At 37.9% G+C, this 6,000-nt stretch overlaps 1 protein-coding gene across 1 annotated transcript in view; it reads right to left on the reverse strand.

Moving 5' to 3' along the window:
• Positions 1-5,574, reverse strand: part of LOC311139011 (contactin-4-like) — a 217,979-nt gene extending 212,405 nt beyond the window's left edge. Inside the window, exon 1 of the mRNA XM_084173839.1 lies at positions 5,497-5,574. The gene's annotated coding sequence lies outside the window, so the exon portion shown is untranslated. The remainder of the gene's footprint in view (positions 1-5,496) is intronic.
• Between the last annotated feature and the right edge of the window lie 426 nt (positions 5,575-6,000).

A 6,000-nucleotide genomic window follows, 5' to 3' on the forward strand; every position in this document is an offset into this window, starting at 1 on the left:
TGATGACTACATAAAAAAATGTTTTGCTCCTCGATTAAAAAAATATATAACACTACACCACTGCTGGTGGCTGAAGAGAACTAATGTAGGAAGGATGCTATTTAGGATATTGACTATATTGATATATATATTACAATTTCCTGACTAAACCTATGCCTACTTGCAAAAAGTGTACTTGTATAGCCTGTACATGATGGAGAGAATGTAGAAGATAATATTTTGTGGAATATTTCTGTTTGGCTAGACATAAAACACTATGACCGCAGTTGGTGGTCAACTACATAATCAGCAAATCCGGCATGGATTATGATAGGGAGGGATTAGGCTACCAAACATCTGCACACACTGATCGGCGTGGTGGCACACAGCTACTGATTCAGAATTCGTAGCCTACTTCTAGCATGATAGCTCCCTAACAAAATCAACACTCGGGCAAATCAGATCACTATAACTCCAAGTGGGTTACGCGCGCGTAAAATGCACGGGGGACCCTGTTTACTGACGTAAAAGAAAGCCTATTCAAATGTTGTAAATATGGGATAACACTAGTAGGCTATAGGCAATTCACGGAAAAGTTGCAAAGGTTTCTTTTCACCTGCAGTGTGGGCTATAAACCTACTATGGACTAGTCTGCTATAGTTTCGAACACCGGTTGAACAATTCCACTTGAATGAAATACAATTACAAATAGGCTAAAGCAAATAAATAAACAAACTATTTTGACAATGGAGTCTATTCGATTAGGTTGCAACAACACACCGATAACAGGCTAATAATGGCAATAATAGCCTACTAATACTAATAACCTACTAAATACTACTAGGGCCATTTAATAATAATAATAATAATAATAGGCTAATAATAAAAAATAATAATAAATACTCTTACCGTATGCGTAATTATCCTGGCAATTGTTATTTCATTTAAATAATCCGTGTTTTGACACTCCTAAGAAAATTCTGTACACAGACATCACTGTGTTGAATCGTGGCGATGCTGTCGGTGAGTGAGTAGGGCGGCTATGCACAATGAATATCCGTACCAAAATGTATTGTATCACCGACCGAATACATTCAAATAGTAGCCTACTCTATGAATGTCGCTTTCATTGTTTGCATTATAGGTAAAGAGTGCACAGTTTAGCAGTTTGCTTTACGGAGCTCCCCGCGACTGTTGTTAACTAAAGATGTACTTACAGTGATGCACCAGTTTCCCTCCCCTACCCGGAGCAGAGCAGGCACACGAGCTGTCTCTCCGCGAGGCACTCAGTCACTGCACGGAGCATCCAAGCCTCACATACCCTTCTGGGTAGTCTAAGTGGTCGGGATATAATATAACAATTATTTAAGTTGGGCTCTAATACAAAACAACTACGCGAGCTGTAAAGCAGCCCAATTCAGCATTCACCATTCACCGGGAAGTATCGTAAAATACCATGTTTCCCATTGATTAGGAATGCAGCGTCATGCCATCAAACCATGAATAATTCTACCTTCTCCTATAGTGGCGTGCGCTGGAACGAGAGCGGCACCTCCCACATATTTAGGACTTGTCTTGATGAAATATCTGGTACAATAACTTTAAAGTTCACTGGCAACATTATAAAACAGTAGTCTAACTAGATATAGGCCTATTAACAAGAATGTGATAGCTAGGCTACCCTAATAAATGAAAGAAAGAACAAGTGTCTGTTCAAATGTTATAAAGGTATTCTTGCTTCCAGAGACTACCAACAAAATGATGACAATTGTTCATTTTAACCTTGTCTTTGAGCTTTTTAAAACATATTTTTATATACAATATTTTCAGTAGTGTCTGAAACCGGCAAACAGGAAGGTAATAACCTGAGGTTTATCCTTCCAGAGGCAAGGTTTAGTGTCCTCACTTTAAATGTGTGGTCCTCTGTAGCTCAGCTGGTAGAGCACGGCGCTTGTAACGCCAAGGTAGTGGGTTCGATCCCCGGGACCACCCATACACAAAAATGTATGCACGCATGACTGTAAATCGCTTTGGATAAAAGCGTCTGCTAAATGGCATATTATTATTATTATAAATGGATCAGCCTGTGACCCTGAGAAGGCTACACCCAGAATGCATTAGCTGATCAAGTATATATCTCCTCTTAATGAGATCACATCTCACATTCAATACAATGAAATTCCCCTCAATTAAGCAGTCTCTCTCTCTCTCATACAACAATCCACTAGGTGGCAACAAGCTTTCAAGTGAGTTGTCAAAATAAGCCCCTTTGTGCCAGAGGCAACTGTCAGTAGCCTACCATACTGAAATTTGAATTCAGTTGTTGTTTATTTATTTATTTTCACCTAGACTTACAAGCACTAACTTATTGATTTATTCATTCAAATAGAGTAAGAATGTACTTAAAACGTTTACAAATTGTCTCTGTCTGTCTAGCTCTATACCTATATCCATTTTACTGTAGATGTATAAATTGAATTAAACGCGTAAGTCTGCTTAACCTAATTCATTCAACCTTTGATCGCTTACTTTTCCATTATCCTCATAGAAGTGTTAATTATAGGAAGTGGGATTTAAGACAATCTACTCCTTTTAAAATAGTAAATGGAAAAAAAGCCAATAATTAAGGAGAAGTAGATTAAATTCCCAGTCGGCATTGCAAAGAAGTTGGTATGGAAAAGAGACAGAGGACAGAGAGATAGTTCCAACATAGTTCTTATTGTCTGTTTGCAAACATATTTAACTATAATATTATATGATTTTACAATTTTCAGATGATTTTAGATGTTTCCTATATGCTTGTGCATCTATGTTTTTAACACTATTTCCCTGTTGAGCTTTAAGCAAAATCTTTGTGTTTTCACTCTGAGCTTGGTAATGCCTGCCTTGCCAAGACATTTAACCCCCAGACTATATGTCTTCTTGCTAAGTATAGAGAAGTCTCTGAACCAAAAAATAGAGCCAGTTATACTCCACAAATGGAAGAGCTTTTTCACCAGAATAAATACTTTAGATTGGGTTATTAAGTACAATATTAATCGATAGAAGCATCAGTTATGTGCTAAACTAGCTAGGCTGACACTGTATGGAGGCACAGCGTTATCTGGACCCAAGGGGTAGTCAATTAAGCTGAGCTCTTGTTGATTTGGGGTAAGGGCTCTGCCTCTCTTGTTATGACTTACTGTATAGATATACTGTAACATAGCCTACTTACTGCCTGTACGCTATAGAGGATTGACACTAGATTATTATGTTAGAAACCCTGACACAGCTTTAATTGACCAGATATACTGAGGGGAATTAATTGATCCCCACACATGCATATAAAGGTCTCTATTATTACTATATATATGAAGTTTTAGACTTTAGGAGACATGAGAGCAATGCAAGCAAAATAGAAGAAACTCTTATGAAAATGGCATCTCACATTACTGCTGCTCTGATATCTCAAGCTGTTTTGCTTCTGAGATATCACATCCAGGGTTGTGTGAAACCCAAGTGTGAACAAGCAAGCTCTCATTGAGGTTTCAAAGAAAGGATAAAAGCATCCCATTCTAGCCTCTGAACCTTAGAGCAACACATGAGATAGAGCAGAGCTATCATCCTCATTAGCTAGGGTCTCATTAGTCAAGCTGCATTTATCCAGCCATGCTCAGGAAGTCTTAGTTTATCAGGCCTTTTTAATCGATGGATATGGGGTCATTACTAGGAATGGACAATATTTCCTGTCCAGTGATAATTAAGTCATGGTGCTGCATTCATTCAACAGTAAGGTTATAGTTTGACAGACACAGCTGACAAAAGCCTTCTGGAAAGGCTGGGGTGGGGTTGGCTGTATTGTTACAACCCTACTTCTCCTTTTAACAATACCACATCCCACTGGGCACAGACATCAATTCAACGTCTATTCCACGTTGGTTCAATGTAATTTCATTGAAATTACATAGAAATAACATTAATTCAACCAGTGTGTGCCCAGTGGTATATACAGTGAGCTTCTTGTTTTGGTTTTGTACTCCATCACTTCAGATTTGAAAATTATACAATGACTATGAGTGCAGACTGTCAGCTTTAATTTGAGGGTATTTCCATCCATATCGGGTGAACCGTTTAGAAATTACAGCACTTTTGTACATAGTATCCCCAATTTTAGGGGACCAAAAATAATGGGACAAATTTACTTATATGTGTATTAAAGTAGTCAAAAGTTGAGTATTTGGTCCCATATTCCTAGCACGCAATGATTACATCAAGCTTGTGACTCTACAAACTTGTTGGATTAATTTGCTGTTTGTTTTGGTTGTGTTTCAGATTATTTTGTGCCCAATAGAAATTAATGGTAAATAATGCATTGTGTTATTTTCACTTTTATTATAAATAAGAATATAATATGTTTCTAAACACTTCTACATTAATGTGGATGCTACCATGATTACGGATTGTCCAGAAAGAATTGTGAATAATGATGAGTGAGAAAGTTACAGATGTGCAAATATCATACTCCCAAGACATGCTAACCTCTCGCTATTACAATAACAGGGGAGATTAGCATTTTTTGGGGGGGGTAAGGTATTTATACATCTAACTTTCTCACTCATCTTTATTCATGATTCATTCAGGATTATCTGTAATCATGGTAGCATTCACATTAATGTAGAAGTGTTTAGAAACATATTCTATGCTTATTTACAATAAAAGTGACTCCAAAATTACACAATATATTATTTACCATTCACTTCTATTGGTCACAAAATAATCATAACCAAAACAAACAGCAAACGCCTCCAACACATTTGTAGTCACAAGCTTGATGTAGTCATTGCATGCTATGCATATGGGACCAAATATTTTTGACTACTTTTAATACACATAAGTGAATTTGTCCCAATACTTTTGGTCCCCTAAAATGTGAATTTGTCCCAACACTTTTAGTCCCCAAAAACACTTTTGGAGCTCACTTTCCTTGAAATGTTATCTAGACAGTGAAATGGCATGTTTGTTTAAAAAGCAGACTGCAATGTTTGCTATGGTATGGTATTTTGTATTGCGGCCCTTGTGTATAGATTCCTGAACCGTCCACGAACTGAATATATTGGAATTTATGGCAATTGCTTTTAGGCCAGACTGATTCATCTTGTCTCCCACCCATGGAGTTTAGGGGACAGTGGTGGCGGCTGGTGTGGGGTGGGGGGTGAGGGGAGATTAGGGTGCATAGGGGGTGTATGTATATTAATGAGGACTATGTCACAAGCAGCTCAGCATTTAAGCACATTTTGTCTGCATGGCATTGCTGTCACCTTGTTGTGGTCGTTAAAAGGCTGGGCCACCATAAGGTGCTCGGTAGATTTAATGAGAAATACTCTGTGTGCTTTCCTATGAAGAGGAGAAATCTTGGCACAGGCAAGTTTAAAGGTGCTACACAGGATATTTTTTGAATTTCTGCATTGTAATTTCAGAAAATGTCCATAATATATCTGCAGTAATAGTGGAATGAGAGTTTTTTACAGTATTACTTACCTGCCAGTGTTGTGATTGGCTGTGTTATTCGCCTATTGATTTCCGTTGTCAAAATGGGAAAGCTGTTTTGACCTTGTGGCTGTGTTATCTAGTTGAAATCGGGTCATGCGGCCAATGTTGAAATCGCTCTGTCATTTCCTGGTTGCTAAAATTCTCCACTGTTCGTGCAATTTCAGTTTATGTGAGAAAACAAGCACTGAATAGTGTATAGAATCATTGTACCATCTAAATCGCTGTTAAATATATTTTCAATAACAAAAAATATCGTTTTTACAGCCGTTTGAAGCTGGTGGACCACAACCGAAAGTAAAAAGCTCAAGCGTTACGTGGAAATGGGATGCGGGGGAGGGGGTGATTTGTTTTGAATGCAGCCTAGTGCTGTTGCAATTCACCTAGCTTCCACGTAGGAGAAATTCTAGGTGTAGCACCTTTAAGGGTTCTTATGTTGTAAGTTGACATCTTTAGTACAACTACTTCCGTTGGTTCTGGGATATATGCTGAATG

This window comes from Coregonus lavaretus (assembly GCF_964263955.1).
Source record: "Coregonus lavaretus genome assembly, chromosome: 12".
Lineage (NCBI taxonomy): Eukaryota > Metazoa > Chordata > Actinopteri > Salmoniformes > Salmonidae > Coregonus > Coregonus lavaretus.